This window comes from Dermochelys coriacea, chromosome 9 (assembly GCF_009764565.3).
Source record: "Dermochelys coriacea isolate rDerCor1 chromosome 9, rDerCor1.pri.v4, whole genome shotgun sequence".
NCBI lineage: Eukaryota > Metazoa > Chordata > Testudines > Dermochelyidae > Dermochelys > Dermochelys coriacea.
This window is the reverse complement of record NC_050076.1, coordinates 14,208,857-14,234,323: the sequence shown is the minus strand read 5'-3', so window position 1 is coordinate 14,234,323 and position 25,467 is coordinate 14,208,857. Positions and strand designations below refer to the sequence as shown.

Here is a 25,467-nt window from a genome sequence, read left to right as displayed (position 1 = left end):
TCGAAAGAATAGTAAATATGGCAGGCGACCAGCTTGGCTTAATGGTGAAATCTTAGCGGATCTTAAACATAAAAAAGAAGCTTACAAGAAGTGGAAGGTTGGACATATGACCAGGGAAGAGTATAAAAATATTGCTCGGGCATGTAGGAAAGATATCAGGAGGGCCAAATCGCACCTGGAGCTGCAGCTAGCAAGAGATGTCAAGAGTAACAAGAAGGGTTTCTTCAGGTATGTTGGCAACAAGAAGAAAGCCAAGGAAAGTGTGGGCCCCTTACTGAATGAGGGAGGCAAGCTAGTGACAGAGGATGTGGAAAAAGCTAATGTACTCAATGCTTTTTTTGCCTCTGTTTTCACTAACAAGGTCAGCTCCCAGACTGCTGTGCTGGGCATCACAAAATGGGGAAGAGATGGCCAGCCCTCTGTAGAGATAGAGGTGGTTAGGGACTATTTAGAAAAGCTGGACGTGCACAAGTCCATGGGGCCGGACGAATTGCATCCAAGAGTGCTGAGGGAATTGGCGGCTGTGATTGCAGAGCCCTTGGCCATTATCTTTGAAAACTCGTGGCGAACGGGGGAAGTCCCGGATGACTGGAAAAAGGCTAATGTAGTGCCCATCTTTAAAAAAGGGAAGAAGGAGGATCCTGGGAACTACAGGCCGGTCAGCCTCACCTCAGTCCCTGGAAAAATCATGGAGCAGGTCCTCAAAGAATCAATCCTGAAGCACTTAGAGGAGAGGAAAGTGATCAGGAACAGTCAGCATGGATTCACCAAGGGAAGGTCATGCCTGACTAATCTAATCGCCTTTTATGATGAGATTACTGGTTCTGTGGATGAAGGGAAAGCAGTGGATGTATTGTTTCTTGACTTTAGCAAAGCTTTTGACACGGTCTCCCACAGCATTCTTGTCAGCAAGTTAAGGAAGTATGGGCTGGATGAATGCACTATAAGGTGGGTAGAAAGCTGGCTAGATTGTCGGGCTCAACGGGTAGTGATCAATGGCTCCATGTCTAGTTGGCAGCCGGTGTCAAGTGGAGTGCCCCAGGGGTCGGTCCTGGGGCCCGTTTTGTTCAATATCTTCATAAATGATCTGGAGGATGGTGTGGATTGCACTCTCAGCAAATTTGCGGATGATACTAAACTGGGAGGAGTGGTAGATACGCTGGAGGGGAGGGATAGGATACAGAAGGACCTAGACAAATTGGAAGATTGGGCCAAAAGAAATCTAATGAGGTTCAATAAGGATAAGTGCAGGGTCCTGCACTTAGGATGGAAGAATCCAATGCACCGCTACAGACTAGGGACCGAATGGCTCGGCAGCAGTTCTGCGGAAAAGGACCTAGGGGTGACAGTGGACGAGAAGCTGGATATGAGTCAGCAGTGTGCCCTTGTTGCCAAGAAGGCCAATGGCATTTTGGGATGTATAAGTAGGGGCATAGCGAGCAGATCGAGGGACGTGATCGTTCCCCTCTATTCGACACTGGTGAGGCCTCATCTGGAGTACTGTGTCCAGTTTTGGGCCCCACACTACAAGAAGGATGTGGATAAATTGGAAAGAGTACAGCGAAGGGCAACAAAAATGATTAGGGGTCTAGAGCACATGACTTATGAGGAGAGGCTGAGGGAGCTGGGATTGTTTAGTCTGCAGAAGAGAAGAATGAGGGGGGATTTGATAGCTGCTTTCAACTACCTGAAAGGGGGTTTCAAAGAGGATGGCTCTAGACTGTTCTCAATGGTAGCAGATGACAGAACGAGGAGTAATGGTCTCAAGTTGCAATGGGGGAGGTTTAGATTGGATATTAGGAAAAACTTTTTCACTAAGAGGGTGGTGAAACACTGGAATGCGTTACCTAGGGAGGTGGTAGAATCTCCTTCCTTAGAGGTTTTTAAGGTCAGGCTTGACAAAGCCCTGGCTAGGATGATTTAACTGGGACTTGGTCCTGCTTTGAGCAGGGGGTTGGACTAGATTACCTTCTGGGGTCCCTTCCAACCCTGATATTCTATGATTCTATGATTCTATGAAAGCTTACTCATTGTGGATTAAATTAACTGCTGTACTAAAAGATGTTGAAAAATGGTTGCTGGTACTTGTTTGTTTTTGAAAAACTTGACAACGCTTTTCCCCTTTGACACATGTGAAGAGAAAGTTGTTAGATCTTCAACATCACCTCAGAAAAGGTGTTGTATGGGCCTGCAAAATTTGAGTTTGCTACCCGAGCAAACCCATTATGTTCTCATACACTTCCTACTGCTCCTCCTGGTCCTTTTCCCACTATGGAGGAGGCCAGGATAAGCTCAGCTCATAGCCCAAGAAGTGTGGCATTGCACATCTGAAAGTTCTGCTATCCTTGCTTGTTGTCCCAAAGCTGCATTATGATGCAATCCCACCAGTCTGTGCTAGTTTCTTGCATAGTGCAGTGCTGGTCCATGAATGCCAGCAGCAACCTGGCATTGTTTTTCACTATGTCTGTCAGCGTGCAGTTAGCGTGCTCCACATTGTCCGCATCCTAGTCCTGATTGTAGCAGTACTCCTTTAAACTGTGCAAATACTGGAGAATCACACATCCTGTATTAGCAACACACAAGAGAATTGTCCTCAGCTCTTCAGGCTCCATGCTTCTGTCAGAGAGATGGAGGACACTGAAAAGTGCAGCGCTGGACTGTGGAAGTTTGAAAAATTGCACACCAATTATGGGATCTGTAAAGTATTATGTGATGCAGAAGGTGGCATAGTGGGGATTTGACCCTTAACTTCTAAAAATCCAAGGATGACTTGCTACTATCCCGCAAAGTACTGTAAAAATGTCCCAAAAGACAGTGCAGGGCAGAGGACACAACTACTTGTGGTACACCATGCTTTTACATTGATGTTACACTGACACAAGCAGCCAAGTGTGCATGTGTAATGCCACCGACAGACCTTGGCCATCTGCAGTCGGAATCGAACCTCAGATTTCTGGATCTTAGTGCATGAGCCTGTACTGCATGAGCTAAAAGCCAACTGGCTGTTAGTTAAGGCTTAAAGCAAACTCATTAATCTCTCTCTCTCTCTAAGTGGTCTCGGTGCCACGAGATGGGACTGAACACCACACCCAGGAGGTGTGTGGGTTACACATGTGTCTCAGCAATATACAGATTTGGTGGCTGTATGCCGACGTACCTTATGTCAACTGAACTTCGTAGTGTAGACGTGGCCTAAAATATGAGACTAGTTGTTGGCTGAGTTATAACCATTTATAAGTTTCAGAGTAGCAGCCGTGTTAGTCTGTATTCGCAAAAAGAAAAGGAGTACTTGTGGCACCTTAGAGACTAACAAATTTATTAGAGCATAAGCTTTCGTGAGCTACAGCTCACTTCATCGGATGCATTTGGTGGAAAAAACAGAGGAGAGATTTATATACACACACACAGAGAACATGAAACAATGGGTTTATCATACACACTGTAAGGAGAGTGATCACTTAAGATAAGCCATCACCAACAGCAGGGGGGGGAAGGAGGAAAACCTTTCATGGTGACAAGCAGGTAGGCTAATTCCAGCAGTTAACAAGAATATCAGAGGAACAGTGGGGGGTGGGGTGGGAGGGAGAAATACCATGGGGAAATAGTTTTACTTTGTGTAATGACTCATCCATTCCCAGTCTCTATTCAAGCCTAAGTTAATTGTATCCAGTTTGCAAATTAATTCCAATTCAGCAGTCTCTCGTTGGAGTCTGTTTTTGAAGCTTTTTTGTTGAAGTATAGCCACTCTTAGGTCTGTGATCGAGTGACCAGAGAGATTGAAGTGTTCTCCAACTGGTTTTTGAATGTTATAATTCTTGACGTCTGATTTGTGTCCATTCATTCTTTTACGTAGAGACTGTCCAGTTTGGCCAATGTACATGGCAGAGGGGCATTGCTGGCACATGATGGCATATATCACATTGGTAGATGCACAGGTGAACGAGCCTCTGATAGTGTGGCTGATGTGATTAGGCCCTATGATGGTATCCCCTGAATAGATATGTGGACAGAGTTGGCAACGGGCTTTGTTGCAAGGATAGGTTCCTGGGTTAGTGGTTCTGTTGTGTGGTGTGTGGTTGCTGGTGAGTATTTGCTTCAGATTGGGGGGCTGTCTGTAAGCAAGGACTGGTCTGTCTCCCAAGATCTGAGAGCGATGGCTCGTCCTTCAGGATAGGTTGTAGATCCTTGATGATGCGTTGGAGGGGTTTTAGTTGGGGGCTGAAGGTGATGGCTAGTGGCGTTCTGTTTCTCAAGTGAGCTGTAGCTCACGAAAGCTTATGCTCTAATAAATTTGTTAGTCTCTAAGGTGCCACAAGTACTCCTTTTCTTTTTGCGAATACAGACTAACACGGCTGCTACTCTGAAACCAGAGAATATTGTTGAATCACATTTCCGCTGTTTAAAACTCTCCTGTCTGACGTTTTCCCAAGTACAAAATTATTTTATTATTTGTACTACAGTAGCTTTGTACAGGTCCCAACCAAAACTGAGGCCTCATGGTATTAGACATTGTTCCAACACATAGTAAGAGAGAATCCCTGCCCCAAAAAGCTTACTGTCTAGAGTCAGTTGGAAAGCAGATTTATTTTTCTCTGTCAATATTTTGAATGAAAAACCTTAGCGTTTCCTTGTAAATTGGGTTTCCAGGTTGAGGTTGGGAACTGAATAGTCTTGTTTTCAAAATTTTCTGCAGCAAAACTAAGGGTTTTTGTCAGAAAGGACATTTTCCTGTGAGACATTTTGTTTTTGACAAAGTTGTGTTTGTCATCAGGAAAACTTTAGGAATTTAAAGTTGAATCAGCTCTACTATAGCATGAATGGACAAGATAGAGAAAGGAGGGAAAACAGAAGCACAGAGGAGAACTTGTCTCAGCCCAGTGCCCTATCCACTAGACCACGCAGCCTCAAACTACCTTCTCAATCTGTGAGGAGATTTAGTTTTATATTAATAACAGATTAGCATCTTTCATTAAGGATCCCTTAAACTTTCCATAAGATTAACTAAATATGTATGAGGGACTTCTGAGGTTACATAGAGCTGTCCCCATTTTTAAAATGGAGAAACTGAAACAGATCAAGTGACTTACCCAAGTAAAAATGGGTCCACGGCACAACTAAAGTGAGAATAGAACCTTACCCTATTTGCAGTCAAAGAAATGGTGAACTTTACAATTAATCTTCCATCCTGTTAATTCTTTTAGTTCCAATGTAAATCTTAGCTCTCTGATCTTTCAGGCACTTAAGCATATGTATATATTTACTTATACGAGTATTTCTATTGACCTAAGCAAGATTATTTACACAAGCAAAGTTGCACACATGGTTAAGCTTTGCAGAATGGGCGTTTAATTTATTTTGATTTCTTTGTCATAGGCTGTTTGGACCTAATTGTTTTCTATTTCTACTGAGTGGCTGTATTCAGGAAAATTATTTAAAACAGCGGTTCTCAAACTATGGGTCAGGACCCCAAAGTGAGTTGTAACCCTGTTTTAATGGCATCACCAGGGCTGGCGTTAGACTTGCTGGGTCCCAAGACCGAAGCCTGAGCCGGACCGCCCAGGGCCAAAAGCTGAAGCCCGAACCTCACACCTGGCCCTGAGTGTTGGAGCTCAGGTTACAGGCCCCCCACCTGGGGCTAAAGCCCTTGGGCTTTGGTTTTGCACCCCTCCCCCACCGCCCCAATGGCGGGACTTGGGTGGGTTCAGGCTTCAGTCCTCCCTCTCAGGGTCATGTAGTAATTTTTGTTGTCAGAAGATGGTCGTGATACAAAGAAGTTTGAGAACCCTTGATTTAGAACATACTCCTATTTAATAGTTGGTTAGTATTGGTTTTCTTACAAAAATATGTATCATAACTGACTAGCACCATAACTTAGTGGCTGTTCTCCTTTGATGTGTGTATGTAAGCTCCATTACTGTGAATGCCTGTCTCAGATTTCTAATATTGACTATTAATGTCCAAACCCCTAACCTCTTAAGAGATATTTGTAATGTGGCTCTCTCTAGGTCTTAGCAATAAGGTGGATTTAATCTTATAATTCATCTTTTAAGCAATAAAACTGTAAGACAGATAAACTGCTTTGCTAAAGTGAAGCTTTTATCTGAGCAAACATACCTATTGATGGCCCAGGGAAAGGGCTGTTTTGGTATCAGGCCCAATAAGTAATGGGTGTAATATGCACTATTACAGACATTATCATTTCAAAGTCTCTTATTTTTTAAGAAAAAAAAGTACAATATGTGTTTGTGGCTGTCAAGGAATTATTTTTTCCCCAAATGAAATATCATTTGCTTCATCGTTTTAAACTTCTGCTGCTTTGATATTCATTGTCACCTTAAGAAAAGGAATACTTGTGGCACCTTAGAGACTAACAAATTTATTAGAGCATAAGCTTTCGTGAGCTACAGCTCACTTCATCGGATTATTTACAGTTAGCACATCAATACCAAGGTCCTGCAGGACAAATAGCAGCTCTGTTTAAGTTTGCACCAACTTGCCTTCTCATTACTGAGTGAGACATCTTGCTTTTGTGTGTAGCTCACGAAAGCTTATGCTCTAATAAATTTGTTAGTCTCTAAGGTGCCACAAGTACTCCTTTTCTTTTTGCAAATACAGACTAACACGGCTGCTACTCTGAAATTGTCACCTTAATTATCTTTCCGTCTGTACTTCGAAGGGCAAAATATGGCTTAACTATGGAGCTAATGCTGTTTTCTTTCTCTTCTTTGAAGGCATCAGTGTTTTGTTTTATTGTCTGGCTTGCCAGGCTGAGTCCCTTGTAGTGAAGATGCACTGTGACTGATGGGCTGCTTGGCTTTCTGCTGCTGCATTTGACTACTTCATCTTTGGCTTTTTCTGTGCAAAGCAAATGATGCACTAGCTGAGGGGAAAGGATGGACTACTGGCTAGGGGGCTGGGCTGGGACTCTAGATCCCTGAGTTCAATTTCATGTTCCACTCCAGACTTCCTGTGTGGTTTGGTTAAGTCACTTAATTTCTCTGTGCCTCAGTCCCCCAGCTGTAAAATGCCCTACCTCACAATGAGGTGCCCGTGGGGCTGCTAAACTTGGCACTTGGTGCTCCTATGAACCTTACAGCTTTGGTTCTTTTATTTAAAACCAGGTTTCCGTTTGACTTTTTGAATACAGTCCTAGCATATCTAGAGAGCTTCGTCCTTTTCTATTCTACTTTTTTTTTTCCAGTGGGCAGAGTATTTGATTCTAGCGTGAATGCTAAACATAGTCATTATGTTCTGTCAATACAATTGTACAAATTGTACAGTTTTCATGGGCCCACATTGCAGTCATACAGTTTTATTGCATTATTTATTTCTTTTGCTTGGTGATGTTTGAAGCTTTTGCCATTAAAATTGAGCATTTCTGATGGTTTTATGGATTCCCAATGTGAACTTCAATGGCAGACCTCGGAAGGAGGCGATACTGCCCTTCTTTCTATTACAGCCTTTTCATTACCGACATGCTACTGTGTTTTCAGTGGATTACAATAAGCATCTCTCAGTTACTATTGATCCTTCTTTATAATTTAATGCATATTACACTGCCAGTGATTGTGTAGCAGCAGAGTATCTGTAGTATTTATTATCTGTAATATCTTCGTATTAGTTTACAGTTAGCACATCAGTACCAAGATCCTGCAGGACAAATAGCAGCTCTGTTTAAGTTTGCACCAACTTGCCTTCTCATTACTGAGTGAGACATCTTGCTTTTGTGTGTGATGTTTGTGAGAAACAAATAAATAAATGCTCTTGTATTTCACACAGAGGGTGGGTATTGTTTTTTATTTCAATACACTGATTGTGACAAGGTTGACCAGTGGAGGAGTATGGAATCCCACGTTCCAGAGAACTGGAACGTGGGGGAGAATTTTTGAGATACAGATGACAGATTGCATTTATAATTAATTTTAAATTTGAATGTGTGAAATATTAGAGAATAAATGTTTAGTACTCAGAGCTGTCTGTGGAATTGGAGTGAGAGTTGTAATGCTGGCGTGCTAGATTATATAAGAAATGCTCTTTTTAGCAAAACAACACTTAATAATAAAGAACTAATCCATCAAAAGGGATTGTAATATTTTATACCCTGATAAATGGTCTATGAAATAAATGTAGACAGTTTGGTCTTATGTGAGAACATCTGGATGTCCATACAGTTTTGGTTTCCTCTCTCATGTATTAAACAAGTCTAATCCTGCTTGTAGAGGAAAATGGGTTCTACATTAGATTTTCGTGAACAAAATGTGGGTTGTTTGTTTTTTGGTGAGCAGGGAGGTCTTGATCCTACAAGTCCCTATGTGATATGCAGCAGGGGAGTGCAAAGTTGTTGTGGTCCAGCACAAATGAAAGGGAATGCTATTAACCATGTGAGATTAAGTGCCAGGCATGATCCTCTGCCTGGAGTGATAGGAAATCTCCAGTGCCCAGTGTACCTTCTCCCCAACCTGGAAGTTTGTAGTGTAAGAAAATGCAATGCATGGCAGTGAATTGGCATGGACATGAATGCAATCCACCTCATCCTCAAAATTCCCCTCCGGCCTTGTTCTTCCTACTAGACCAGAGTAATTTGGTAGTCACACAGCAGCACAGTCATTAATGCAAGATTGCAATCCCTGTGCTTTCTGTCTTAGTCATAATGCTTAGAAATATAATGCTGCACATCTGTGCTGTGCAGATCAAACTATTAGTCTGGGTTTGACTCTTTGAAAGCACCAAGACTATATACAGTGCATAAGCTTAATAATAATGCTGATATAGCGCTTTGAATCCATAGATCTCAGACTACATTACAAAGGAAGATAAGTAGTAGTATTTTTATTTCACTGATGCGGAAAACAAGGCACCGAGAGATTGCCCGGCTTTCTTTTAGCAGGTTAATAACAGAGCTAGGAGTGGAACCTACCTCTTTGCCTCTTAACCCAGGGTCCTATTTATTAGATCATGCTCGATAGAAGGTTTTTGTTTGTTTTCTTCTTTTAATAAAAATTAGCTCTAAATTCTTCAGGTACAGTGAAACCTCTTCATTTGTTTAAATGCAAACCATTTGAAAAGTAGTAACAAAGCCTTGATAAAAATATCTTGTGTGAGGTTTTGGATATCAAGGAAACAGCATCTTTTGTTTATGGTCCAAAATAGTATTGTATAATGGTAACTAGATTAATGGATTCCAAGGCCAGAATGGACATTGGTGATCTGCTAGTCTGACCTCCTGTATAACACAGGCCATAGAACTTCTCCAAAATAATTCCTAGAGCAGATATTAAAATAAATAAATAAAAAGCCAAGCTTGATTTAAAAATTGCCATATTGGAGAATCCACCGCAACCCTTGGTAAAGTGTTAGAGTGGTGAATGCATGCCTTGTTTCCAGTCTGAACCTGTCTTGCTTCAACTTCCAGCCATTAAATCTTGTAATACCTTTTCTCTGATAGATATAAGAGCCCATCATCAAATATTTGTTCTCCATATAGTTATTAATAGACTGTTATCAAGTCACCTCATAACCTTCTCTTTGTTAAGCTAAATACATCGAGCATGTTATCATCACTATAAGGCAGGTTTTCTAATTCTTTCATCATTCTAGGGCTGTTACCTAAACCATCTCCAATTTCTTGGATTTCCTTATGAAATGTAATGGAATGATTTCTTTCTTTTGCAGCCGATTAATCTAGAGATCTGCACTCAAGACTAGAAATATGCCTTCATGAAAAGGTGTCTGCAAACAGTGACCCTTGCTGTCTTGGCTTTAAGGTATGTGAAACAACTTGTTATGCTGGGTGTCGCTTCTAACTTTTTGTTTTATGGTAACTATTTATTTTCACTTTGTGGAGAGAGTTTTGCCATTGTGCTAAGGAAAAAAATATATATGAAAGACAGATCACTGGAATTGAATGAGACATTTGCATTATTAAGGCAGCAGATGATAAATAATTTAAAACCATGTTGCAATTGCAATTTTCCCAAGCTTCTGAAATATAGAATAATTGAAATGTAGGACTGGAAGGGACCTTGATAGGTCATCTAGTCCATCCCCCCCTTACAATGAGGCAGGACTAAGCATTGTCTAGATCATCCCTGACAGATGTTTGTCTAGCCTGTTCTTAAAAACCTCTAGTGACAGGAATTCCACAACCTCCCTAGGGAATTTCTTTCAGTGCTTAACTACCCTCACAGTAAGGAAGTTTTTCCTAATGTCTAATCTAAATCTCCTTTGCTGCAATTTAAGCCTATTACTTCTTGACCTGTCTTCAGTGGTTAAGGAAAAAAAATGATCACCCTCCTCTTTATAATGACCTTTTAACGTACTTGAAGATTATCACGTCCCCTCTCAGTCTTCTCTTCTTCAGACTCAAGAAACCCAATGTTTTCAATTTTTCCTTGTAAGTCGTTTTCTATACTCTTAATCATTTATTTTGCCCTCTGCTGGACTTCTCCTATTTGTCCACCTCTTTCCCAAAGTGAGGTGTCCAGAACTGGACACAATACTCCAGTTGAGGCCTTATCAGAGCTCAGTAGAATGGAAGAATTACTTTCTGTGTCCTACTTACAACACTGAAACAGTGTTGCTATGTTCTTAAAAATGAAACAAACAAAAACACAATCACCCCAAACTGCTTTATCTTTTAAGTATGTTTAAAACAAAGTAAGCCTTATGTTTGTTTTTATGGTGCAAAAAAAGAGCAAAGTGTTAAAAATACGGATAACAATTAAATATCTTCAGGGAATGCAGGCTCTATCATGTTGTACATTTTATAGTTCATTTTTGCTGCCATTATTCACTCTCATTTCTCACATCTAGTACACTAGCCCTAAAACACTGAGTTGAGTCAGCATTTTTGTATTCTGCCCCAATCCTCATAATTATTGCTTAATTAGCTATATGTTTTATGGCAAAGTGTCAGTGCACAAGGGAAATCATCATGAAAATGTATCACTTAATAACTTTGCAAGCTCTTTCTTTCTTAGCTATACTCTATAGGTAACTCAATGTTACATATACTGAGTGCTGACCTTAAGCATAATTTAATTTGCTGTGTGTGTCTCTCTCTTTCAAATCATGCAAAATGAATATTCTTCAATTTGTAAAGCCTTTGGATCTCAGTAGCATGGCATGCATGGGAACTGAAGATTATGGGAGGCAAGAATCCAGTTCTAATTTCCAAGTTAAATTTTGTTAACCTTTCCCCAAACTTTAAACAGCTGAATATTAATATGTGGGCTGTTCTCCCTAATTCTCAGATTTACTGTGGGTGCCATTCATTCCCTATTAGTAACAGATATTGGATTGTGCCTCAGAACTGTGATCCGGATGACAGTTTGAATTTAGAACATCCCAAAAATTCAAAATATCTGATATTAGGAATGGCAATGTACAAAAACCTGTAGGAGAACACTTCAACCTTGCTGGACACACAATAGCAGATTTTAAAGGTAGCCATCCTGCAGCAAAAAAACTTCAGGACCAGACTTCAAAGAGAAACTGCTGAGCTTCAGTTCATTTGCAAATTTGACACCATCAGCTCAGGATTAAACAAAGACTGTGACTGGCTAGCCAACTACAAAAGCGGTTTCTCCTCCCTTGGTGTTCACACCTCAACTGCTAGAAGAGGGCCTCATTCTCCCTGATTGAACTAACCTCGTTATCCCTAGCCTGATTCTTGCTTGCATATTTATACCTGCCTTTGGAAATTTCCACTACATGCATCCGACGAAGAGGGTATTCACCCACAAAAGCTTATGCTCCAATACGTCTGTTAGTCTATAAGGTGCCACAGGACTCTTTGCCGCTTTTACAGATCCAAACTAACATGACTACCCCTCTGATACTTAAGTTAATTAAAAAATTTACAGTTAATATGCAGAGGTTGGCACTTAAAAACTGCATTTAATGACAGATATAGTATCTGAGCTCTCTGGGAAATATCAGTTATTCATACATTACAGGTAAGTAACTGCTGGGGAATATCTTATTTTTGGTGAGCATTGTATTTACCTAAATTGCGGTCATTGGACGAAGGTGTATAAAATATCATTTTAAAAAGCTTCAATAAATTGCTGATAAAGGGAGTTGGAAGGAACTTATAATGGTGACATCATGTGACACTGGAACTTTCACTAAAATAGATTGAGGGAATTAATGTGGTTGCCATTTAAATATTCATCATTTGCCAGCAGTTACCCCAGAGCAGTAGTTGAGATGCAGCAGTTTCCCCTATGTACTTTAATGGGAAACAGCTGCAGTATGTCCGATTTAAGAGTATAGAATTGTGACTAGTCCTCCACTGTACGTGCCTCCAATTGTTTGATGTAACAAAATAAATGTAGATAAAATTGTACACATGAAATCCATATATCCATGTTGTTGGTTCTTAGTGGAAAAATAACAAAAGTCCTATAACTGGATTCTGGAAACACAAAGAGAATCTTTACTTTGGCTTTTAACGTATCAAGGTTGGAATAGGAGGCAGGAACAGTCTTCCTATTTCTTTTCCTTGGAATCTGAATGTGGGCTCTTCGACCATCCGCCTTTTGATGTTGACCCTGCGGTCACACACACTACACTCTGTAGCTCGTAAAGATGTTCCTGTTGTTGCATGCACAGACGTGAGCAGAAGCCAGTTTTATGACAAGGATGGCCATGTGCATGCCCATATCTAAAAGCAAGTTGGAGTTGTGCATTGGCTAAGGTATATACAGTGATAAAATCAGATTTTTTCGTAGAAGTGGAGAAGTTCTCTTTTCATCTAGTTCCTCTCTTTCCAAGGTAGGGTTGTTTCCCTGCAATATATGTATCTTGCATCACCTATTTTCTCCCCATCCAGGACATCTTAAATTTTATGGAAGATATTGTAAAATACCCAGGAGCCCTATTTAAAGAAGCACAGTAAACTTCAAGCACGATGTGCTTGTACTGTGTTTTTTCTGAGAAATTCTTTCCATAAAATGAAAGGGTTGTGTACACTTTTCTTTCTCCTGCAACTGCTCTGTACAGAACTTGGAATAATTCAAATAATTGAATCTAATAACACATGCTTTAGAGGTATTCTAAAGGATTGCTATTAACACTGACTTTTAACAGAACCCCTTCTACAGCAATTATATGAATTGTGTGGTTTGACTGAAGAACTTTAGACATTAACATTCAAATGATGATACTTTTGATCACAAAAAAGTAATCTTATTTCACAGTATTATCTTTGTACATTTTTTTTTTAAAAAGTAGGTGTTATGGCTGTTACCATAAACCTAACAATATTATCACAGTTGCCTGGCAACTGGGGAAGATCTGTTGAAGGCCGCAAAGAATAAACAGTAGATTCAGCAACAGTTTGGGTCATCTCTAGAGCTGTTGAAGACTTACTTGTGCATAGGATTTTAATATCTGAATGTGTAATGGTAGATGAGTTAGATTCATATATTGCCCATCTCTCTTTGCATGCTATTCTGTAAAAGCAAGGAGAATGACTGACAGAAAATCCAGTGTTGATTTAAAGAAAGAGGCAGCGTGCTGTGAACCCCCAGTCTGTATTCTTTAAGGGTGCTTTAAGGCTGATACGCACATTCAGTAAGAGATATTACATTGCTAGACCTGCCATGGAATATCATTAGATTTTTGAGAATTCTGTGTATTTGGTGATGGGATGGTAAGGATCAGTATTACATAGCAAACTCAGGAAACATTTGGTTTTAGAAGTTAGTGAAGCATAGGAGTAAGCATGCTTTGAACTGTGATCTCTGCGGTAGCCTCTTCAAGCTGGAGTCATTACTGGCTTAGTCCAAGATCACTCTGGGAATTACCACCAATTAGCTAAATGCCTAATAACGATAAACTGAGACTTCTGCATCTTAAATAGAAAGAATTCTCTGGGACTCAAAACATGGTGCTGTAGGTAAAATATAATTTTTTAATCTACAATATTTCCCATGTTTTACTCACACCATCTCAGGCTGTGAATTCATCCAGTCCCTGATTTTGTGGAACAAGGAATACAAGAGACTTGACTGGCTTAAGCTATCAGAGTTGCTCTTTCAGTGAGAACTTGTTTTGAACAGTGGAGGTTAGTATTAGCCCAAGAAGTGGCTTTCCCTTCTAGTTTGTTAATTATGTTTGTTCTTTGGTTCATTAGGGAGATGTAATATGGTCTGTGGCTGTTGATGGCTGTTCTTTGTAGATAGAAGATACATTGGTGGTTAGGACTAGATTTGGCTCACAGTGCCAAACAAGGGAGTTCAAGGGTGATTTCCAGGGCTGGCCATAGACCAGATGGCATCCCAGGAGAGGAGTGTCCCACCCTCCATTTGTTAAAATTTTGAATGCCTTATTTTTAATGGCATTTGTAGCCCATTTCACGAATTTGATGAGCAATTTGCATGCATGATTTATCCCTGTCATGTAAAACAATACATTTGCACACTAGGATCTATAAATCTGCATTTACTCATGCTAACAACAAAAATAGCACTCCAAGCCTGGTGCCCCCCAAGCCCCCTAAATCTGGCCCTGGCGATTTCCATTGCAAGTCCGATTAAATGTAATAGTCTGTGAGGCTACATATTGAGTTTATTCCTATTTATTCCTATCCCACAAGGAGATTGTCTTTAATTATATAACTGAGTGTACTTGGGGAAGCACGTGAATGGCTTATGAGTGCAGATTGCTATGTGTAGGATGTACCTTGTATATAGCTGATATTTGTAGACTGAGGAAATAGCATAATTTCTCACTTTTCTGTACACACATTTCAGTTGTTTTTCTAGAAAGACATTGTGTCCTAATGGTTAGACCAAGGGTTGGAGGGTCAGGAGGCCATGTTCTGTTCCTGACTGTTCCACTGTCTTGCTGTGTGTGACCCAGTTAAACTTTCTGTGCCTCCCTTTTAACACCAGTCATAAGGGGATAATTATACATATCCACATTGGTGAAGCACTTTGGGATTCTTTAACTAAAGTTGTGATGCAAGTGCAACATCCTGTGGTTGTTTGCCTAAAAAAGGGGAATTACACAACTGACTTTATTGGGAGCAGGATTGGGTCCACAGATTGTAGTTACTTTTTAATCTGAATCTCACATCAGTAAGAACAATTCACTGAACTGCTCCCATCTCCATTCTTTTGTTAATTCTGGCAGTTCAGCTCTTAACATGGAAACTCTCATAGCGCTTAGAACCAGTCGCATTAGGAGACCAGTTGCAGGTGAAAAGATGGGCGGTTTGTGGGGGAAATGTTTCAGTGAAAACTATTAAGAAAGCTGTTAATGTTTCCAAGGTATCACTATGTAATGAGAGATCGCTGGATATTCTGGAAAAGACAGATATAAATTCATTTTATCTATGTTTAACAACACTTTCCCATTCATTTACAGTTATCACATATAAGAGCTAAAATACAAGGTCCAACATTTCCAGAAATGTTTCCCAATTTTATATTGTTTATAAGCTGAAACTACTCTGGAAATTGGGTGCAAGGTACATATGTTTGGGCACAAAAAATTAGTGTACAGCCAGATTTTTCAGACATGTTTACTTTGTTAACATTAAAGTGTTTAAAGTGTCTGAATTGCAATGCATACTTCATTAGTATTGGTGATGCACCTGAGCTTCAAAGTTTGGATCCAAAGTTTAATTTTTTGGTTTGGCCTGCTATATAAATGGGGGAAGAGGTTCAGTGTTTGGATCTGAATTTAAGTCCAATACACTTGGATTGTATTTTGTATAGTGCTTGTCCTAGCAGCGGATTCTACTGCAATACAAATAATAAGTATTAATAATAAAGGTTGAGTATTCTCAGGGATTTGGACATACTGGGTAAAATTTTCAAAAGTGCCCAAGACCTAATCCTCAAGGTAGATGCCCAACTCCCAGTAACTTCAATGGGAGTTAGGCACCTCAAATTCCTTTGAGGATTAGGGTCTTAAGTATCAAGATGACTTTTGAAAATGGGACTTAGGCATCTAAGTCTCCTAAAGACTTTTGAAAATTTTACCCATCTTCCACTAAAAATCCAGTTAGACTATTGTTAGATAATCTCATCTTGTATTTATTTGTACTACTGTAGCACCCAGAGACCCAATGCTAGACATTGTACCTGTACTAATAAATATAAATACAATCTGTATCCCAAAGAGTTTACATTTTCATTTAAGACAAGATGCGGCAAGTATCCTCACAATAGGAGGCTGGTTAGAAAATGAGGCTAATAGTAAATAAATTACAAAAATAATAAATTACATAGTCTAGCTGTGTGAATAATTAATAATCTGAATTAAGGGGAAAAAAACCCAACATCTCACTGACTGCCCCTCAGTCTAGTCATTATTGTTTGGATGTAGGGTTTGTGTTTGTGATGGGTCTCGAGGAGAGATTTGAAGGAGATGGAGATAGCACCTTCATGAATCAATAGTAGTCATAAGAGAAATAAACTTACTCAATGTTCATGGACATTTGGGCCCAAATTTTTGGTTTGAACCCACATTAGTAATTAGTATGTTTTATGCCAACTGAATGCACTATACAGCACTATTTTTATCTGTATGGTAGCGAGACTCCCTGCAATGGTAAACAATGTAACATTTTTCTCACTGCATCGCAAAGCATATTCTGTTCAAAAGCATTAAAAACCAAAGTGAGTCTGTTTCCAAAGGAACATCAGCACAATTGTCCAAAGGATAACAACCTCTTGTGCAGAAATTCAGTTACTAATTATGTTTTTATACCTTGTAGCAAACTAGAAAGTTTGTCTGTTAGGTAACTGAAAACTATATAGCATTTTTAATGGGACTCTATGGTAATTGAACAAGAAACTGGCTGTCGTCATCATTTCTTAATCCTAATTTTGTTGCTCAGGAATATAATAGAATGGTATTTCTCTAATGTGTACAACCTAGTGGTTTCCTGTTGTCAAAAATATTTGTGGAACTGGCATTGTATCCTTGGAAACTGCTATAAGGCTTTCATTGGCTGTTCTTTTATGAAACTGAACTGACTATTTAGACTCAGTATTGTGTGAATGAGAGTCCTACCTTCATGACATATAAACGCAGAAAGCAGGATTTTCAGAAGTGCATAAGGGATTTAGGAGCATGGGACTTGTCCTCCTAAATCCTTTAGGCAGTTTTGAAAATCTCCCTCAAGCATGTAGTAGAACTGGCTGCAAGGTGCAATGCAGGAAACCCGCATGATTTTAGAGTAACAGGTGTTTGTGTGGGTATTCTCCACTGAGTTTGAGGAAGAAGCTCTGGGGAAGCAGCACCAAACCTCCTATGATGCTGCTCCATCCCAGTGGGCTGGAATTGCCAACTGCTGTCTCTGGGCTCTGGGATTCCCATTCACCAGATTTGTGAAGCATAGATCCAGAGGCTCCATTCCACTCTATATGCTTTTCTTACATTGGCCTTTTTGGAGCCAACATGTTCATCATGCAGGAGTACAAAGGAGTGGCCCCTTCCAGAAAGGTGGTACATTTCACTCATGTGGAACTCAGTTATGGTCGAGTGGAAAATGCAGTTCTAGTGATTTTAAAAAAATACAACTTTTATCCAGCAGTGTTTGACTTGGCTACAGGCTTCAGTGGGAGTTTAGACTGAGCAAGGATGGCAGGATTTGACACACAGTGAAATTGACTGAGTAGCAGGGGTGTGAAGATGCAACTTTATGGTTAATGAGGCATAATTTGTCCTGTTTTGGTATGTATTTGTCAATCTTTTATGCTCTGTTGTAACATGTATAGGACAGTAAACCAGGCCACTCAAATGGATTTTTGGTCTTCCGAGGGTTGGTTTTTTCCTTTTTGTGACTCAGGAATAAAATCTTTGAGCTCAGCAGTTGGCAAACACAGGGCTGCTCTGACTTAAATCAACTACAAGCGATGCAAACAACGTCAGAGATTGGTGACAGCATGATGGAACATATCCTGGCATATCCATATGCTTTTTTTCTCTAGCTATGCTGACAGCTGGGAAAAAGGGTGGTGTGAGAGCTGATATGGTATCTCTACACTATGGGAAGAGCACACTTATGTTGGGTGATCCTCCCTAGGACGGTTACACCTGAGGTGTGGCACAAAGTAGCCATGCCACACCTGAGCATCTGACCCAAAGCAGTCAAAAGGTGTATCTGAGACTGCACAATGCAGCAGGAGCAAAACTGTAGATAGAACTGAAGGGGTTCCTGGTTCCTAGTATCATGCTCAGTTCACTGGATTGCGTTACTTCTCCATATTATAGCACTATAGTACTACATTATGCTATTACAGCTATACAGAGATACAAGAGTTAAAAATACGCATACAAGACAAAGCCTTTCCATTGGCATGTCTGGTAACTCTCCAACTAATGTGGCAATTTCCTTGAGAAGTGTCCGCATATAACTAGTATGTTTTATTCGCAAGTCACAGCTGGCATGAAGTGGAATAACTGTTCTTACTGCTAAATGCATATTTAAATTGGTTTCTTCATTCTGTATCATTCAGATATTTTTTTGCTGGGCTTTTAATTTTCTCCTGGGACTTTACAACATAGAGCATATGCAAAGAGTGGCCTTAGATGGCAAAGCATTGTATGTGCCGTAAGCAAATTTGACGGCATGGGAAGGATGCTGATTCCCTACCTTAATTATGAACACACAGCTAATGTCTCAGTGAAAAATGTTTTGTTTTGCATTTGGCCTCTGTGCTGTTTGCTTTGCCTTACCTTCCACCTTATCAGATACAGTAAGACAGTTTATTAATTAAGGCACAGCAGACAAATGCAAAGAGTATGGATGGCGGAAAGGGGCATGTGTGATTAATTTTAGATCTCCTTTCCGAGTGTTGGTTTTGAATTAAAACGTCTATAGAAATATGTTTAAACACAGTAGTTGTGTATTAAGTAAATACAGAGCAAATAGTTGTGTGATTCTAAAATACAGCATAGTGACTGGAAGTGGGAAAAGTAATGCCTTATTGCAAATTTCAGCAGAATGGGAGAACTGTGCTAATCTAAAAGTCGGCTTTTCTCCAGTTGGAGACGATATGGGTTTGTGTCTTTACTTCCTCTAGAACATATATATTGATTAGTTTTAGGAATAATGCATGGATATAGTCTTCAATCCTAAAAGAGATGCATGAAAGGATAGTGTGAAATTATACTCCATAGCAGAAATGCTCTATGTAAGATGTTCTAGTTGATGTTATACAGTGTTAAGAACACACACATTGTAGGAATAAGCTATGTGGGATATGTTTGTTTTAAAAATGGGCATCCTATCCCTATCTTCAGGACTGCACATTTTAAATCCTTATAAATGTTTCTTAGTCAGGCTAAAAGGAATTAATTTTGAAGATCTTTTAATCTAACAGTTTTGTAATGGTAATTATTCTTTCAGGGGGTGCATTCATTTAAAAAAAAAACCCTTATGCAGTTGGGTCAGATTAATTTAATAATGTATGCAGAAGTCAAGCTACAGATTCAGAAAAATCATGCCTTAAAAATATAAGGGTTTGCTCCAGTGAATCACTGGGGCCTAATTAAGTGTGGCACTCTGGTGACAGAATTAACATCTGTAGTTTACGTAGGACATCAATTAGCCAGTGTGGTTGCTTTTCGTCAAAATGGCAGTAACACGATAGATCAAAATAATGATCTTCAGCCTCTCTGCCTTGCACCTCAAATTCCTACACCCATCACATTTAACCTTTTGTTCCCCAAAATGTGGCGTTTCTTGTAATCATAGGTGAATTTAATCATAGGTGAACCTGAATTGAAAAGCAGTTGGGAAGGGGGAGATGATGAGTTACAAATGTAATGAAATGTGGCCTCATATATAAATCAGTTGTCAGCAGGGGTCAAACCTGGGACCTTCAGCAACAAAACCACAAACTCGTAACACTGGGGTTAAAGGAGACAATTCCTTCTGTTGTAAATAGTTGGCTATTATGGTTACTGAGGTCTGCTGTTTTATGGGCTTTCTCTTCCGCATCTTGTTCCATTTAATTCAATGGCAAAACTGATTGACTTCTGTGTGCGAAAGTTCAGGGCCTATGCAGTGGACTGTATAAACAATTGAATTAACCTCCTCTGATCCATTTGAGTTTGAGTGTGGCTCTATTGCTATGATCTCAGATAGGAGGTCGGAAGAGAGTCTTCCTTCTAGGGGAGGGATTTCCCCAACTTCTTTTGGGAAGGCTGAAGCCATGAAGTGGAGAAGGTTACATTTAATGCAGAGTAGGAGTTGCTGCACACAAGGGTTCTCTTGAGGATGGATGGTGATGAAGGAGCCAGTAAAAACACTTGCTAACATTGCCCTCTAAAGGCTGAAAAAATAACTTCATGGGTAGCTACACCATGGATGAATCTGGCCTATTCTGTTTAAACTGTCACACTCCATGTGCATTCTAGTCAGGCTTACCAGGAACTCAGCAGGAAGTCACAGCTCCTGCAATCCTGGACTCTGTGGAAGATGCCACACATCAAACAGTTTTGTTCTCATGACAACCTGATGTTTGTGTTTCCTTAATAAGCTGGTTGGTGGACGAGAGATGAGGCATAAGTATTACATGAAATGTTATTTATAAAAGTTCTCACTGCAGCTAACCCACAGAAACTTATACACTATATACATTTTCTATGTACTGTTTATAGCCTACCCCACTGGTAGGTGACACTACACCCTGTGGATTACACCACCTTGTTTTTTCGTAAAACTGAACCTGCTACCTATAGTGAGCAAAAAAGAAATAGCAAATAACTTAGTGTTTTTATGATCCTCCAAGTTCTGCAAAATTCATGATTTTAACATGATTTTTTCCCACCATCGTTGGGAAATTTGGACTCCAATAGTGTGCTATTTGGGAAAGGAAATAAGTGGAGACAGACCAAGGATGCTTTATATTGTATTTTAGATAGTAAAAGTAGGGTATAACTCAAAATGCAGAGCTTCATAAATACGGACCCGTATATATACCCTCCAGCTGGGTCTTCAATTGCTCCAGGACATAGTAGTGCAATCCCTGTCAGAAGGCTGGGGCCAAAATATTCACTGTCAACTAATTTTGGGTACCCTGAGTTTTGGGTCACCTATCTGAGCTGCCATAGGCCTGATTTTTGAGAGGCGCTGTACACTTGCTGCTTCCATTAATGCCAATGGGTCCTGCAGGTGCATAACATATGTGTAAATCAGTCCCTTGGAAAAGATTTACTTTTCACTTGCACTGGTGTAATTTCTTCGACTGTATGCCATTATAAGGGAGGGGAGGATCAGGACCTGTGTCTCAGGCCGGGAATTCAAATTTAGTGCACACTTGAAAATGTTGGCCTGAATCTTTAGGGCTCAGTTAAGATTCCTAATGTCAGAACTATACCGTTTTGGGGAAAGGAAGTGCCTAAAGATTAGGTGCCCTGCAAGAGTACTTGGGAGAGCACATTCACCAGTGACCCTGCCTAAACCTTTAGAGAAGGTTTAGTTTGCAACTGGCCGAACAAAGGTCACTGATGCATGCCACTGTGCTGGGATGGTAGTGCTACAGGCGTGACTCCAATCTGTCTACGCATAGCCCTTTCCAGACTGTACAGCGCTCCTGGCAGCACCTCCTCCCCTGCGCTTGGGGAGAGCTTGCCTGCAGGGCCGTCCTTACCCAAACACAAAGTACTCTGCTGCGTAGGGCACCAGGAAGTTTTGGGGCACCAAATTTCCTGGTGCCCTGCGCAGCTGCATGCTGCTCCAGCCCCTGCTCTGCCCCAGCCCCACCCCTGCTTTGCCCCTTCCCGCCCCTGAGGACTGCAGCAGGGCTGGGCCTGCACTCATTGGTGGCAGGAAGTGCAGCGGCCCAGCCCCAGGTGTGCCGCCGGTGAGTGCTGGGGGTTGATTTCCCCCATACCAGCCCTCCCCCCCAGCAGAGGCCTGCATTCCCAACCCCCCCCCGGGGGAGCTGCTTAGGGCCCCAGAATAGCTAGGGATGACCCTGCTTGCCTGTCTTCTCTGTGGGAAGATAAGGAGCCAGAAAGTGATCCCTGTTCTATACTCACCTCTAGTGCATCTGCAGTGAAGTGGCCCCAATTTCACTCCTTACGTTAACACTGTTAATCAAAACTGATCTCTCAGCGTGGGGACCAGGTGTCAGTCAAAACCATCTCTTAGGCTGGCACTGAAGTATCCTTTTTAGCCTGGGAGCCATTTGCTAGCTTTTGTTGCTCCACAGGATACAGTCTGACTTGGTATGTTCAGAGATACAGATGCTGGTAGGAGGACCCTGCTACCATCAAGGAAAAGAAAGTGTTAATACAGTATTGATTGCCTAAATTTCTCATTTGCTACTACGGGGCAGGGTGGTCTGTAACAGTTAATTCTTTCAAATGGAAGGATTCTGTCCACCTCATATATACTTTTATGGGGTAGATTTCCAAAAGTTTCTAATGGAATTAGGAGCACAAGTCCCATTGACTTGAAAATCTCCCCTTATAATACACTTCTGTGTTTTACAAAAAGAAAAGGAGTACTTGTGGCACCTTAGAGACTAACAAATTTATTTGAGCATTTTTTGAGTCGCTAAGGTGCCACAAGTACTCCTTTTCTTTTTGCGAATACAGACTAACACGGCTGCTACTCTGAAACCTGTCATTCTGTGCTTTAGACTCTGTATTTGCCACTGCAGCTCTTGCTAGGTCAGAATTCCAGTGGTTGCACATTCTAGTATTTTTAAGAAGCACACTCTCTAAGAGGGAAAAAGGATGTAGGGAATAAAGTGATAAAAATAGATTTTAAAAAGTGGAAAAGCCTTTGATTTAATTTCACCGAGATTTCTACACTTCAGCCTTCTTAATGTGGTTTTGAGAGCAGTAAGCTTTTCTTCTTAGTTGAGCAAGATAAAGTTCAGCATTAGTTGGCATTTATAAGAATTTTAGTTCTCTTGCCAACAAATATTAGAAAAGCACTTTTCATTCCCTTAGGTTTTTTTAAGCTTGCTTGCTTTCATCAATCAGTTTATCCTTTGATTTCAGGCTCTTGATGACGACTATGTGTTCACCAAGATGAAGGTTGGTGGAAATTAGCAGTGCAAAGATTTTAGAGTAAAAAATATAATTTTGCAAAAAAATTCTTGCAGTGCATCACCATTATAAATGACGGGGTGTAATGAAAGGCAGCAAAATTCCTTTTTTCGTTTCCCTTTATAGTAGATCTAAAGGGGTGTTTTCTAGGCCTGCAACTAACAAAGTATCATCTCACATACATCAGTTATTTAAACTTGTTATACACAAATGTAATTTGTTTAATCCTTATTTTTGACTCAAGGCCAGATTAAAGTGAGGGGGGGAGTAAATATTTCTGTTTTCTCTCTTGGTATGGACTGAAAATGAGCTCATTACTGCTCTCAGAGTAGCAGCCCTGTTAGTCTGTATTCGCAAAAAGAAAAGGAGTACTTGTGGCACCTTAGAGACTAACAAATTTATTTGAGCATAAGCTTTCGTGAGCTTATGCTCAAATAAATTTGTTAGTCTCTAAGGTGCCACGAGTACTCCTTTTCTCATTACTGCTCTTTTCATCACTTCACCTTCAAAGCCAATGTCTTTGTTCAGCAACATAAGTAAACTTGCATGACTGAAGATAGTATTATTATCCCTGTTTTCTGGACCAGGAACTGTGGAGAGCAGAAAAAGATAGGCACTCCTGGCTGGCTGCGGGCACAAGATTTTCTGAGGAATGTGTCCTAAGTGACCTCGCAAGGCCATACTTCAAGTCAGCAGAAGAGCTGGGATTGCAGCCTAAGGAGCTACTAGCTTCCATACCTAATAATGTGTGGATTAAATTAATTAATGTTTGCAAAGAGCTTTGATGGTGAAAAGCACTATATAGTTACTAGTGACTATTTTAGAAATTTGTTAGTCTCTAAGGTGCCACGGGTACTCCTTTTCTTTTTAATAATAATGTATTCTTTTGAGAACTAGGGGCTGTCTGTATAAAATCATGATCTTAATAAAGACACTTGTTACAAAAATCTGTAACTCACTAATCCCCCTTTTTGCCCTATGACTATATGGGTGTTAATGGGCCACTTCACCTTGAACTGTCCCTTACAATATGTGCTAATTACTTATGCTAAAGTATCTGTTTGATTTGTATTTAGCTGTGATACTCTGAGTACCTTTCCCAGACCTGAAGAACTCTGTGTAGCTCCAAAGCATTTGCAGTGACACTCAAACAATAGGGTTTATTAGCCAACTGGAACACAATTTAGAAAGTACTGAGATTAGCATAGGGAACTGAAGGTTAAAGCATAGACCATTCTGGTTAGCACAGAGCCCAGCCAAGCTGGAGTGAACCCCATTGTTCAAATTCTGTCTGTCTCTATCTGATCTCCATGGTTAGACTCCTGGTGAGAGAGCCCCAACTCATTCCAACTCTTATCCCCTCACCTCACAGATTTCCAGTCCTTTGTTCTTGAGCGGGAAGATCTTGTTTAGCATTCCCCGTCTCTCAGCAGGGAAGCTATCTCCATGTGGATCATTGGTCTTGGTGACTTACTTCGCCATTGGCTTCACAAATTCTCTGTTGATACAAAGTCAGCTTCAATCAGTCTTTTTCCAATGACTCATTTAGTCTCAGACAGCTAGGTGACATTCATACCTATGAGGAGTCCTTGTGGCACCTTAGAGACTAAAAGTGGGTTTTAGCCCACGAAAGCTTATGCCCAAATAAATTTTAGTCTCTAAGGTGCCACAAAGACTCCTCCGTTGTTTTTGCTCATACAGACTAACATGGCTACCTCTCTGAAACCTGTATTCATACCTATGTCTCTTAGCCTGTCCTGAGAGCAAACAGTCCTTTTCCACTCACTGGGTAACAATGCGGCGTATAGGGGAAACCAACGCACACATAGGATTAATAAAAATATTACAGAAAATTCCCACTTTGTTACACTACCACAATATAAATAGTGAATAAAAATATTGCTAATAGGAACTACACACCATATTGCTAAAAATAACAGCACTCGTACAGTATCTTTCAACCATATATTTCAACACACTTCACAAAAAATAGGTAAGCATTAGAGCTAATCAGGAAATAGTTGTTTTTCCCATGAAAAATGTTGATAAACTATATATATATCTTTTTTTACAGAATTTTCAAGGTTTTGATAACTGTCCTCCCAATTCCAGCTCCCCTTCTTTTGTTTTTGTCACCTGAAAGCTTAAAAAAAATTGGCCAGTAGAGCCAAAAAAAAAAAAAAATCATCCACCAGCTGAACTTTTTCACTGTTTAGTTGCCAAAAAACAAAACATTTTCAAAAGGTTTGGGTTGCTGAAAAATGAAGTGTTTAATTTTTTAATTAGTTATTTAATTATTTTGAGGAAAATGTCATAGAAAATGGACATCTCCTGGGGAAACTTCCATTCAGATGAAACTACCATTTTCTATGGAAAAACAAACAACCCCCCAAAATGATGATGAAACTGAGGTGGAGAGACAGAGGTTAGCGGACT

General features: G+C 40.2%; 1 protein-coding gene across 1 annotated transcript in view; it reads left to right on the top strand.

The window, feature by feature from the left end:
* NAALADL2 (N-acetylated alpha-linked acidic dipeptidase like 2) overlaps positions 1–25,467 on the top strand; it is a 901,987-nt gene that overhangs the window by 204,523 nt on the left and 671,997 nt on the right. Inside the window, exon 3 of the mRNA XM_043492184.1 lies at positions 9,673–9,764. The gene's annotated coding sequence lies outside the window, so the exon portion shown is untranslated. The remainder of the gene's footprint in view (positions 1–9,672; positions 9,765–25,467) is intronic.